Source organism: Physeter macrocephalus, chromosome 18 (genome assembly GCF_002837175.3).
Source record: "Physeter macrocephalus isolate SW-GA chromosome 18, ASM283717v5, whole genome shotgun sequence".
In the NCBI taxonomy this organism is placed as follows: domain Eukaryota; kingdom Metazoa; phylum Chordata; class Mammalia; order Artiodactyla; family Physeteridae; genus Physeter; species Physeter macrocephalus.
Genome location: NC_041231.1, coordinates 42,079,919 through 42,086,524, shown reverse-complemented (window position 1 = coordinate 42,086,524; position 6,606 = coordinate 42,079,919). Strand labels below are relative to the sequence as shown.

Sequence of the window (6,606 nt, the reverse complement as noted above, 5' to 3'; positions counted from 1 at the left end):
TGGAGGGGATGGAGGGGGTGAAGGTGGATGCTCATTTTTCTTCTTTTTCTTCTCTCTCTCTTTTACTAATGTGGTTTCATCAAGGTCTTCTATCACGATTTGACAAACGTGGCCATCTTTCTATAATCAGAGTTCAGAGGGGAAAGATATGGGTAGGTTGTTCTCTGTAAACTGTGTGCCGAGTCCACCACATGCTCAACCTCCTGCCTTGCCCAGAGACCACAGATATAGGACTTATATCCTTAACAACTGTGGAAATCCACCTTCCCCTGTTGTAACTTTGAGTAGACTGGCTCTCTCTTACACAACATTGAATGCCCATGACTTGGAAATAGACGGTTAAAATCCCTCAGGTCTGTGATCCCCTAAATTTCCCATAGTTAGGAGGTAGATGATTCCATTGCTCTCAGGTCTGTACTCTTCCAGCCACAGCTCTGGCAGGAAGAGGGAAGGGAAGACAGAAATGATGTCATAAGGGCACCTATGACTCAGGCATCAGAATGGTTCCCCACCATTGAGCCCTTTTTATGAAAATTTGGAAATCCTATCCCTTCTTCCCGCCATAAATGACCAAAATTTGGCTAAAATGGCAGGACACTGAAAATACTGGCCCATTGGCACAGAATTGTATGAAGTTGGTCATATCAGGCTGGTTGATAAAAACATAAATTTGAGATGATTTAAATAGTCGTCAATAGGGAATTCAATTTCATCGACCTTAGTTCAATCAAACAATGGAACCAAGTAATATACAGAAAGAATGAGTTTGGAGCAAAATCTTAAACAGGTTCTTTACAAAAGATTTATGATGGCTAAGAAGCACATGAAATGATGCCCAACATCATTATTCATGATGGAAATAAAATTAGAACCACAATGACATATTTTCTAGACCCCCTAGAGAATGGCTAAAATAAAAAATACTGACAACATTAAATATTGACAAGGATGTACAACAGCTGAATCTCTTATACGCTGCTGGTGGTAACATATAAAACAGAAGAAATACTCCAGAAAATGGTTGGGCAGTTTCTAATAAAGTTAAGGATACCTCCACCCTATAACTCAGAAATTCTACTCCTAGGTATTTACACAAGAAAAATGAAAACACGTGTCTACAAAAGATTTGTGCAAAAATGTTCATAGCAAATTTATTCAGATAGGTCAAAACTGGAAACAACTGAAATGTTCACCAAAGGTGACTAGAGAAAGCAACTGTACTCTGTTTATATAATGAAATAATATACAGTAATAAAAATGAACAAACTACTGAAACACACAATAACACAGGTGAATCTCAAAGACATTATGCTAAACGAAAGAAGCCAGACATAAAAGAGTATTTACAGGATGATCCATTTATACAAAATTTTAAAACAAGCAAAATTAAAATATAGGTGAAATGATTCAGAATAGAGATTACACCTAGAGTAGAGGTATAAGATGTACTGCTTGCAAACAACACAGAAACAAAGAGAAATGTGCTGTATCTTGTTTTGGGTGGTGCTTACTGGGGAATATAGAATTGTGAAAACTCACCAAAATGATCTATTAAGAAGCGCTTCAAGGGGAAGGATCAAAATGGCAGAGGAGTAGGACGTGGAGCTCACCTTTTCCCCACAGATGCATCAAAAATACATCTACATGTGGAACGACTCTCATAGAACATCTACTGAACACTGGCAAAAGACCTCAGACCTCCAAAAGGGCAAGACAATCTCCACCCAACTGGGTAGGACAAAAGAAAAAAGAAAAAAAAAGATAGAAAGGAATTGGGATGGGACCTGCACCCCTGGGAGGGAGCTGTTAAAGAGGAAAGGTGTCCACATATGGGGAAGTCCTCTCACTGGAGGGGAGATCAGACAGGACAGAGGGGGAGCTTCAGAACCTCAGAGGAGAGCAGGAGAGCATGGCAACAGGTCTGCAGAGGGCAAAGTAGAGAAAGACCTGCACAGACATTCGGTGCTGACCGGCACTCCCCAGCCTGAGACGCTTGGCCATTGGGGCTGGTGGGGGCTGGGTGCTGAGGCTCGGGCTTCAGAGGTCAGACCCTGGGGAGAGGACTGGGGTTGGCTGCTTGAAGGCATCCTGAGGGTATGGTGTGCCACAACGGAAGGCGTCCAGGAAGAAGCCTGGTACCACCAGAGAGGCAAGGCACCATTGCTGAGGGGCAAATGAGGAGAGGGGTGGGCACACCATAGGAGCTTCTGTCTCGCACACTCTCAAGGGGCAGGACACCACCTACACAAGCTACAGGGGTGGGGGGGAGGGGCACGGTGCAAGCCGCCACTGCCATCTTGGACTCCAGAGTCAGGCGCTGACCATTACCCTGCTGAGGGTTCTGTGAGTGGATGTAGGTCACTGTCCCCAACTTCCCAGGAGTGTGCACAGCCCGCCAGTGCCAAGGGTCCCACAAACAGGCGCCAACCACTGCCCCTGCCTCCCCCGGCGTATATGCAGTCAGCTCCCTCCGACAGGGGACCTGTGACCAGGAGCCAACCACTGCCCCTGACTTCCTAGAAGCATATAAATAACCCTACAAGATGACAGTAGGTATTTGTTTCTCCTAAACTTACAGAGTAAGAGAAATATAAGCAAAATGAAGAAGCAGAGGAACCACTCTGAGTTAAAAGACCAAGAGAATTCCCTGGAAGGAACAAACAATGAAACATACCTCTTCAGTCTAATAGACACCAAGTTCAAAAAGAAGGTAATGAGGGACTTCCCTGGTGGTCCAGTGGTTAAGAATCAGCCTTTCAATGCAGGGGACATGGGTTCGATCCCTGGTCGGGGAGCTAAGATTCCAAATGCTGAGGGGCAACTAAGCCCACACACCACAACTACTGAGCCCATGCTCCACAACTAGAGAGCCCACATGCCACAACTACTGACCCGGCATGCTCTGGAGCCTGCGCACCACAACTACTGAGCCTGCACGCTCTGGAGCTCACACATCACAACTAGAAAGAAGCCCGCGTGCTGCAACTAGAGAAGCCTGTGCAACACAACCAAGAGCCTGCGCACGGCAACGAAAGATCCCACATGCCTCAGCAAAGATCCCACAGGCCACAACTAAAGATCCCAAAAGTGGCAACAAAGATCCTGTGTGCCGCAACTAAGACTGGCACAGCCGATAAATAAATAAATAAAAATAATTTTAAATAATAAATAAATAAATAATTTTTAAAAAAAGGAGGTAATGAAAATACTGAAGGGATTAAGAAAAGCTATCAACAGAAATGCAGATTACTGTAAAAAGGAACTAGAAACTATAAGGAGGAGCCAGGAAAAATCAGAAAATTCATTTGTTGAGATGAAAGCTGAGCTCAAAGCAAAGAACAGCAGAATGCATAATGCAGAAGAAAGAAGAAGTGAACTGGAAACTAGAATGGAAATTACCCAACCAAAAGAGCAGACAGGGGACTTCTCTGGTGGTCCAGTGGTTAAGACTTCGCCCTTCCAATGCAGGGGGTGCGTATTCAATCCCTGGTCAGGGAGCTAAGATCCCAAATGCCTTGTGGCCCAAAAAACATAAAACAGAAGCAATACTGTAACAAATTCAATAAAGACTTTAAAAATGGTCCACATTAAAAAAAAAAAAACCTTAAAAAATTAATTAATTAAAAAAAAGAGCAGACAGCAAGCCAAATGAAAAAAAATGAAAGCAATATAAGAGACATATGGGATAATGTAAAGTGGGCCAATCTATGCATAATAGGGATTCCAGAAGGAGAAGAAAGAGAAAAGGGGATTGAAAATGTATTTGAAGAAATTACGGCTGAAAACTTCCCCAAATCTAAAGAAGGAAACAGATATCCAGATACAGGAGGCACAGAGGGTCCCAAACATGATGAACCCAAACAGACCTACACCAAAACACATTATAATAAAAATGGCAAAAGTTAAAGAATGGATTCTAAAGACCACAAGAGAAAAACAAAAAGTTAATTACAAGGAAACCCCCATAAGGCTATCAGCTGATTTCTCTACAGAAACACTGCAGGACAGAATGGACTGGCAAAATATATTCAAAGTCTTGAAAGAGAAAAATCTGCAACCTAGAATACTCTACCAGGCAAGATTGTCATTTAGAATAAGAGGAGAAATAAAGAATTTCTCAGACAAGTCAAAACCAAAAGAATACAGCAATACTAAACCTACCCCAAAAGAAATATTGACAGGTATACTCCAGCAAGAAGATATAGGAAGAAGGAAATAAAAATTGAAAAGTAAATCACTTAAATTAGCCAGTATACAGATCAGAAAGAAAAAAAAAAAACCTACTTGTGAAAGCAATGATAAACACAAGGAACAGCAAAAGGATAAACAAGAAGATATAAAAAGGGACATCAAAATCATAAAATGTGGGGAAGGAGAGTAAGAAAATGCAGATTTTTTTTCTTTTTTTTTTTTCTACAATGTGAGCCTATAAGACTATCAGTCTAAAGCAAGCAGATATAGGAAGGGGTTAACATACTTGGGAAACCAGGGCAACCACAAATCAAAAACATACAACAGATTCACAAAAACTAAAAAGAAGAGAACACAAGCATAAAAAAGGAAATCATCAAATCACAAAAAGAAAAAGAAAGGAACAACCGAGAAACAAAGAACCAGCTGGAAAATAAGGATTGAAATAGCAATAAATATATATGCTTCATAATTACCTTAAATGTCAATGGACTGAATGCTCCAATCAAAAGACATAGCGTGGGACTTCTCTGGTGGTGCAGTGGTTAAGAATCCACCTGCCAATGCAGGGGACCAGTTTGATCACTGGTCTGGGAAGATCCCACATGCCACGGAGCAACTAAGCCTGTGTGCCACAACTACTGAGCCTGTGCTCTAGAGCCCGCGGACCACAACTACTGAGCCCATGTGCCACAACTACTGAAGTCTGTGTGCTCTAGGGTCCACATGCCGCAACTACTGAGCCTGCGTGCTGCACCTACTGAAGCCCGCGTGCCTAGGGCCTATGCTCCACGACAAGAGAAGCCACCGCAATGAGACGTTGCCCCCGCTTCCCGTAACTAGAGAAAGCCCATGCACAGCAACAAAGACCCAACGCAGCCAAATAAATAAATAAATAAATAAATAAATAAGACACAGCATGGCAGACTGGATAAAAAAGCACGAGCCTACAGTACGCTGCCTACAATAGACCACCTTAGGGCAAAGGACACTCACAGACTGAAAGTGAGGGGATGGAAAAAGATATTTCAGGCAAACGGAAATGACAAGAAAGTGGGAGTTGCAATACTCATATTAGACAAAAGAGACTTTAAGGTAAAGACTATAAAGAAAGATAAAGAGGACACTGTATAATGATAAAAGGATCAATACAAGAAAAGGATATTACACTCATCAACTTATATGCACCTAAAATAGGAGGACCCAAATACATAAAACAAATACTAACAGACATAAAGGGAGAAATTGATGGGAATACAATAATAGTAGGAGACTTTAACACCCCACTCACATCAATGGATAGATCTTCCAGACAGAGAATCAATAAGGCAAAAGAGATCCTAAATGATACAACAGAACAGTTAGATTTAATTTATATTTTCAGGACATTACATCCAAGAAAAAAAAAAGGATATACGGTTTTTCAAGCGCACATGGAACATTCTCTAGGATTGACCACATACTTGGGCACAAAACTAACCTCAACAAATTTAAGAGTACTGAAGTTATTTCAAGCATCTTCTCTGATCACAATGGCATGAAACCAGAAATTCACCACAGGAAAAGAAATGAGAAAAAAATGACTACATGGAGACAAGACTAAAAAAGGACTCCATGGAGAACAGACACGCTACTAAAAAACCAATGGGTCAATGAGGAAATAAAAAAATAATTTAAAAATACCTTGAGACAAACAACAATGAAAACATAACCATACAAAATCTATGGGATGCAGCAAAAGCAGTTCTTAGAGGGAAGTTCATAAAGATACAGGCCTTCATCAAAAAAACAAGAAAAATCTCAAGTCAACAACCTAACCGACCATCTAAAAGAGTTAGTAAAAGAAGAACAAAGAAAACCTAAAGTCAGCAGAAGGGGGCTTCCCTGGTGGCGCAGTGGTTGATAATCCGCCTGCCGATACAGGGGACACGGGTTTGTGCCCCGGTCCGGGAAGATCCCACATGCCGCGGAGCGGCTGGGCCCGTGAGCCATGGCGGCTGAGCCTGTGTGTCCGGAGCCTGTGCTCCACAATGGGAGAGGCCACAACAGTGAGAGGCCCGCGTACCACAAAAACAAACAAACAAACAAAAAAAAATAAAGTCAGCAGAAGGAAGGAAATAATAAAGATCAGGGAGGAAATAAATAAAATAGAGATTTTTTAAAAATAGAAAAGATCAATAAAACCAAGAGCTGGTTCTTTGAAAGGGTAAACAAAATTGACAAACCTCTGGCCAGGCTCAACCAAGAAGAGAAGAGAGAACCCCAAATAAACAAAATAAGAAATGAAAAAGGAGAAATCTCAACTGATACAGAAACTCTGCAAGCCAGAAGGGAGTGGCAGGACATATTTAAAGTGATGAAGGAGAAAAACCTACAACCAAGATTACTCTACCCAGCAAGGATCTCATTCAGATT

General features: G+C 41.6%; 1 long non-coding RNA gene across 1 annotated transcript in view; it reads right to left on the bottom strand.

Annotated features, from left to right (window-relative positions):
- The window catches only part of LOC102986297 (uncharacterized), a 48,228-nt gene continuing 41,622 nt past the window's right edge, over window positions 1-6,606 (bottom strand). The window contains exon 3 of the long non-coding RNA XR_448480.4: window positions 1-120. This is a non-coding gene — a long non-coding RNA (uncharacterized lncRNA). The remainder of the gene's footprint in view (window positions 121-6,606) is intronic.